Source organism: Notothenia coriiceps, unplaced genomic scaffold (assembly GCF_000735185.1).
Source record: "Notothenia coriiceps isolate Sejong01 unplaced genomic scaffold, NC01 NC01_scaffold00021499, whole genome shotgun sequence".
In the NCBI taxonomy this organism is placed as follows: domain Eukaryota; kingdom Metazoa; phylum Chordata; class Actinopteri; order Perciformes; family Nototheniidae; genus Notothenia; species Notothenia coriiceps.
The window spans coordinates 27,861-35,623 of record NW_011354200.1 but is presented as its reverse complement, the minus strand read 5'-3'; positions in this window follow the sequence as shown (position 1 = coordinate 35,623).

The following is a 7,763-nucleotide window of genomic DNA, read 5'->3' as shown; positions in this document are numbered from 1 at the left end:
CATGTGATTTGTTTTTACAATATTTTATACGAGTTTTTTATATATCCTTTATTGTTTTAAATTGAAATAGCCCTTAAAGAAAAGAAGCTGGGTTAGTACAGAATGCTGTCTCTTTGAATATATATATATATTCTAAAAAAAATCTTCCTTTGGTGGTTTCTTTTATGGAGGAGTACAGTCATACATTTTTCCTTGAATTCAAATACAGCGTGTTATTGCATGGAACATTTAAAGAAAATGCATAGGGATAAATACAAAGTGCATGAAGTAATTTTGTGGAAACAACCTCATCTAAGGATTTAAAAAAAAAAAAAAAAAAAGCTTAGATGTATGAAGGCCTGAAGAAGCCTAGACATATCACTTTTTACTACCTTAAAAGCCAAAGCTGTAACTTATGGTCCATAGTAATGACATATATCAATTTAAAAGAAAATTATATACGTATACATTACCTTTTTTTTCCTTTATGAATACTATGACAACACACTTTACGGTGAGACAGTTTTGAAAATATTAATAATGTATTATTTGTAACTTGGGTTATTACATTAATACCTATATTAAAAAAACTAGCAATGATTTTTGAAGTTGTAAGCACTATGAAATGCTGTGGTTATGATCGGATTGGGATCGTCAGATTTCTACAGCTGTGGAAAAAACCTTAATAAATAATATCTTTAAGTAATTTAGCAATTCTACTTTTGGTGTTATAAGTGTTATAACAAAAGTATGTCTCATGAGTCAATTCCCTTGACTGTGGATTTGTACGCTGGGTACTTTCAGTCTAAAATGTGCCGTTTTACAAAAATACTCATTATTTATTCTGGTAAGAGTTTGCTCATCTCTGTCTCTGACTCTTTCTCTCTCTGTTCCTCCAAGAAACTTTGCTCATCCCTCCAGAGACCCACCTGATGTTTTTGACATAAGGTGAGCGAAAGAGAAGAGACACGTTGTACTCTTAAGAATGTCCTCCTGACTTTGCCATACCACGTCCTTCACTCACAAACTCATCACATTTCCCCCTCTCTGTCCTCTGACTCTCCATTCTTTAAACCTTACCACTCACCCAAACCACTGGATGACTGAACTTTTGCTCCTGCGCTCAAAACAAACCGCAACAAGTGGTCGAAAATACCTACAAACACACTCACATGGAAACACAACGTTTATGTAAGCACTTCACATCTCCCCAACTGGAAAACCAGTTAGACGTAGAACATGCAGTTAAATGCACAACATATATCACACACATTTCCCCCACGCAAACACACACCTGCTAGGAAAATAACCATCTTTTATGCCAAAGGCGAATATTGTCATCATAAAAAAGGAGCAAGAGACAGGAAGGAATTGAAACAACTGAAGGAAGTGGAAGATCAGAAGCAGTAAAGAAGATAAGAAAGTGAAAGGATTTACAAATTGGAGAGACGAAGCTCTTGCTGTGGTGATCTAGTGTAAGAATAAACGTTTTTATTCACTGCAACTTAGTTCAAAGAGCACTCCACCGATTCAGTACCATACTTAAGTATTATTTTATAGTAATACTTGAGTAACAATTTTACTTTACTTGAATATTTCCATTAAATGCTACTTTATACTTATACCTGACTACATTGTACTTTTGACTCCACTACATTTATTTAACCCTAACAGCTACTAGTTACTTAATACATTTTTGTAAACACATTATATGATACAGTAATGTAATACTAATACAGCATTAGAGCCATTCAGCATAACAAGTACTTTTGATACTTTAAGTACATTTAGCTCGAAAATACTGCAAAATGGTGTCATTGTGCAGAATGAGTACTTTTACTTTTTGTACTTTAAGTATATTTTAATGCTTACACTTTTGTGTTTTTACTTATAGTATAATCTTTAATTCAGGGATTTTACCTGTAATGGAGTGAAAAATCTGTGGAGCTCACTTTTACTTTATTTAACTCTTGGTGCTGTTCTTGGATAGTAAAATAAAAAATAAAAACAAAACCATAAAATAATGCCAAATCCATCACAGAATAGGGTTTACTGCTGGGAAAACCTTTATCTCACCGGTTATTGTCATGTAGCTAAACTGAATTCCTCTAGAATTCTACATTTGCTCCTTTTTTACAACTAAATTCTTGTTACTGTTGTTATGTATGCACCATTATACACCAAAGCAAATTCCTTGTATGTTTATTCCTAGTTGGCAGCAAACCTGTTTCTGAATAAATATTCTTTGCCTTCTGTGTATGAGTGATAAATTGCCCGCTCAACAGTATTGTATCACTCTGCCAGGTTGTCAAATGCATCGCTGTGGTAGCTCAGTGGAATTGGAGAGCAGTTTATTTCACAATACCTTGTTGCCTTCACAGTGAACCCCGGCCAAAGAAAGGAAAGGTTCAAACCTGGCAGAGTCCCACTCAGCGCTGAGGCTGATTGTAGAGTTATTACAGGCAGTCTATCTCTCAGAAAGACATCGCTGTGAGAAGAACTTCACAGTTGTTCCAGAGCCAACAGTGTTTGTAGGAAGCTGCCAAATCCAGGTTGAGGATTTCAGATCAGATTAACAGACATCCTACTGCGGCCTCCAAGGGAAACAGAGCTCTGTGTGATGAGGTGACACTTCCAGTCCCTCAGTGGCAGGCCAAAGAAAACAGGGAGAAGGGGAGAGGAAGTGAGGAGATATATGCAGGAGAGAGACAGGTAGGATGAGAGGAAGGTAGGAATGAAGGTGGAATGAGACATTGATCTATCTCTGCTCACTGTGGTAATAATCTGAATTATGCAAGAACATCAGAAGTACATTACATAACATGACATATCATTTAAATGACGGTTTTATCCAAAGTGACGTAAAATTAGGACATTCAACCATGAAACAAATTTAAAAAGCAAAAATCCTGCAAGTACATTAGCTTCTTCTAAGACAAACCTTTCTGTGCTACGTACATACATACAGTACGTACATTTAGCTATTATTCAATATAGTATGAAAATAATCTAAATATTATGTTGGGGTTGACAGAAATGATATGACATAATGTACAATGTCCACCTGAGGTAGCTCTTACATTCTCTGCATCGAGCTTCACATTTTTCAGATGCCCCAGGTTGGTTTTCTGCTGCGGTGAATCAGGAGGACATGGAGAGCAGCACCCAAAGCACCAGAGCCCCACATCCACACTGAAGTGAACTAAACGCTCACCATAGCTCACATTTCCATCCTCAATCTTTCTTTTTTACTTTTGTTTTAAAATATATTTACATCTTTAATTAAGACAGGGCTGGGTTAATTTACACAAGGGGGTATTACAAAAATACAGTTTCAATTTGGAAGGGCTTACACGACTTACTGTACTCCATATGTTATCATTATCATCCTCCATTTGTACCCAAAGAAAATGAATACTATGCTACAAAAAATACCACATCATTGTTTCAGATTGGTTTTCAGCGCATGCTTGTACATATTCAACTTTAATGAGTTTATAAATGCATTTATAATCAAATATTTGATTGTGCTCCTTGTGGTATTTAAGATATATATTTTCTCTACACACATGGGATATGTAAATATGTAGAAAAAACAGTATGTGCCCAAATAATTCATAGTATGAATAATTTTGGTCTATTTTCAGCCAAAATGCTTCAAAAATGTTTAACGTTCAAAATGCAATGCAGGCAAAAAACCAGGCTGACCTGCTAACAATAATTAGCTTACTTGTCAACACTTAAGAATAATTTGGCCAAAAAGATATGTCTCAGTTGTTAATTTGGACTTGAATATATGTAATTCCTCTTAAAAACAAAAGGCTTACAGAGTTAATAATGGTGCTCTGTATAGTGTTGTCAGGTGTGTGTTGCCCTCTGCTGGACAACAATGCAATGCAATACACCTCTCTTTGTTTTTCTGTGTTGTGGCATTAATGGAACATTTCTGTCACAATGAAGACTCATCTATCAGTTTTAATTGCAACAACAGTGTGTTCTGTATTGAAAAAACTGGTTTGTATTATTAATTAGCCATTTATAAGTATTCTGTTAGCTGTTCTGAGGGAAGAATCTTAGTCAACCATCCCAAGGATTCAAACCATGTCTTCACTTTTTACCCATGTGGCTACCGTCAGCTTCCTCCACTTTCAGGGTCTGACAGACAGTTAGGAACATTGTTGAAATGTTGCATACGGTATGTATAAGTGGTGTCAAAGGTTTGAATCTGACTTAAGAAGGCTACTTCACCCCCTATCCTTCCCATCTTTCCTTTTATTTTCCACTATATACTTTCTTAAAAGGCATCATAGGCCATAAAAATAATTGTTGTAATGAATGTTTTAACTTTGGCTAAAATCTGGCCCTCGAGGCTCTCTATCCAGACTTTGTGGTTTACTGATGCTAAGCAGCTCTTGGCATGAGTGTAACTCTGCGATTAGTGCCCCTTTAAACACTTATAATTCACAGCCTATGAAAATATTATCAGAGAGGGCCAGCTCTCTGCCTGAGGGGGTCAGGAGGTTGTTTTAATGGTACCATGGGCTCAGTGTGTTGAACTGTTGGAGCTCTCGGCATTAGTATTGTCTTAAATCACTTTCAGTGGGTCGAGAATGTGAAGAAAACTACAACATATAATCATATGTGTATGGAGTAATGTAAACGTGAAAATTATAGGCCTAATACTGTGGCTATTAAAGACACGACATAACTGGAACATGTGGAAATTCTTTTAAAAGTTTGTATTATAATGACAAATGGTTTGTTTTTCCAATGTTGTGTGTGAGACTGGATTCTCATATGTTCACATTTGCACACACACCTCTACTCAGACCTAAATTTCCTGTTAAGTAGTGGTAGGATGTGTATATGACACATTTGTCCTTCAGCTGGTGGCTCATTTTAGCCAACAGTTTACATAAGGAAGCTTAAATGTCAATAAATACTTTGTTCTGCTACACAGGTGCTTTCCGTTTTCAAGACTCAATCTATGGTGTGTGGATGAAAGAAATAATGAAAAATAACTGAGAAGCGGTTCGACTTTATGATTCGACACCAAAGCAAAAAATGCAATAAAGCTTTTTTTACCTTATCATCACATACCAGATGAATAAACTACCCTTATTTGCGTTCTTCTTTTCTTATTTACTGGTAACATCCCGGAGTCGTAAAGTCGACTAACTGGACTTTGCATTTTGCAAGGTGGATTCAAAAGCGTATAATGTTTTTTCTGTTAGAAGTGTTTTTTTAGAATCCCTGACAAACATGTTAAATTACTTTTCACAGATTTATAATACTGTTATGAGCCAGACAAAACACACAAGACATGGTCCATATATGAAAAGTATCTATAGCCTAATGAACATCTGCCTTACTTCAAAATAGTCAAAATAGGGATTTTCAGTTTCACAAAAGAGATGTATCTTAAAACACTGATTACCTTTACACCTTGGTTTTGTGCATTCATTAGACACAACTTTACAATTTAATCACTTTAATATCTGTTTCCAGATAGTAAATATTAACATATTATGTTCAGCTTAAGGTGACTGGACACAAACTCTGTCCCCCTAATGACGCTCCATATACTGTAAAGGCAAGTTCGCCCCCTGCTGTACAACAATGACATTGCATGGATAGTGTAACTGGAAAATTGTGGTTATTCATACCTGCCAACCTTGAGACCTCAGAAATCGGGAGCATTTCAAAACCGCCGCGGGGGAGTGAGCAGAGGGTAGAGTTGTCGATTCTTGTTCTGTTTTCTGTGATATATCTCAGAATTTCAGTTGCGCGCTACTAAAGAGACGCGCTACCATGGAAACCAAACAATGGTGTAGCTGTATTAAAGTCCAAGTGGAAACAGTCCTGAGTAAATCTGATTTTGTCAGAAATCGGGAGAAATGCGGGAGAAATATGACCCCGGGAGGAAACCGGGAGAGGGCAATGAAATCGGGAGTCTCCCGCAAAAATCGGGAGGGTTGGCAAGTATGGGTTATGTTTACATACTTATTTGGTTATTAAAATGTAAACCGATCTTTTTCATATGGGTGTTTTAGAGTTGTACCCCCATCTAGTCTCTAGTAATTGTGTGCTCAAAGGGCACCAGATTGAAGCATTTTACTGTAAAATGTTAACCACCAAATCATAATCTCGCCTAGGGCACCAAAATGTCTAGGGCCGGCCCTGCGTCCAACTGACGGCCCACAGCTGATAAGAGGTAAGACTGGTCCAGTGCCATCCGCCATGCAAGGTCAGGGAGATAAAAGTCTTCAGAAAAAACGTCAGGGACATCTTTCTTGCTGAGAATATGTTGTCTAGGACTTAATGCGCCATCCAAGTTATACAATTGTAGATAAACTAAGTTCTGGTTTGGGGTAAATATCGAGAGAATTTGGCTCTGTTTCAGAAATGAAGATCTATTTAATCTTCACCGTTGAACATCACATTGATCTTCTGCAAGCTTCATGAATTTTAATTGCTATGCTTCCCCTATTGCTAAATTCCTCTACTGCATTTGTAAGAACTTCTGTCTTTGCCAATCTGAACACTTTCCACATTTGTTCTAGTGTTTCCACTGCAATGAATCTTACAAACACAAAAGATCTACTGAGAAAATGAACCATCGTAAAACCTTCTATGTGCTGCATGTTTATAATCCACAGTGTGCTGACAGTCAACAGAAACAATAATGTCAATGAGTGTTGTTAGGACAAGACACAGGACGACTGCCTCTAGAACAGCTATGCACAACATAGTCGGCAAAATTGTCCAGCCGATGGCGCCATAGATGTATTCCTGATCGTGAGTGGACCCTGTGATTGTGCAGAAATAAAATAATTATTTGGAATTACCAAAACATAAGTAGCCCACTGTGATGGTGATTGTTTTATTTCATAAACTAAAGAAAACGAAATAAAATAACATTGATTTAATTCAAAATAGGGCATGGGCAAACTGAAAGAAAACGACGAGCATGCCATGATTTTGACAATTTATTTTCATTTTCTAAATGTTTTGCAGAGAACTTAGATATATCTGCAGAAACTATCTACTGTTAGATTGATTTCTATGATTGATAGATAGATAGATACATAGATAGATAGATAGATAGATAGATGGTTTGATCCTACTTTACAAGGCAGCAATTCAAAGCCAATGCAACAGGGGATGTGCAATGTATGCAAATCATATTGGTCAACGACTTCCTGCTCACTGCGCTGCAGGGATCTCCCATGTTACAGCAATGCACGCATCCTCCCTCACATAGGCTCGTTCTGTCTGACACGTGCTGAGACATGAGGAGAGGAGGGAAAGCAAAGAAGAAAAATAGAATAGCATGAAAAAGAATAGGATATCATTCAAAATAAGTCTAATTCAGATATACTCTTAAATATTATTTGTATTGTTAGTTCTTTTCATATGTTTGTGTTTACTTCTGTAACATTAGGTAAACAAATTGGTGTCACAGAATGTAGAACGTGTCTCCATGGGATCGTGGTTGGTTTTATGATCGCTTATAACAGTGCTGCATCCATCCATATAGGCACACACACACACACACACACACACACACACACACACACACACACACACACACACACACACACACACACATGCTGCATCCTAGGTGACCCAGTCTGCAGTCCTTTACAGTTCACTGCACAGTGTAGGCCTAAACATGTGTCTGTATACAGAGGGTGATCAGCCACCAAATAGACTGCATTGTGTTATTTTGACTATTGTAATCTACAGCTGCTATAGTTTCATGTCTCTATTAGCTACATATA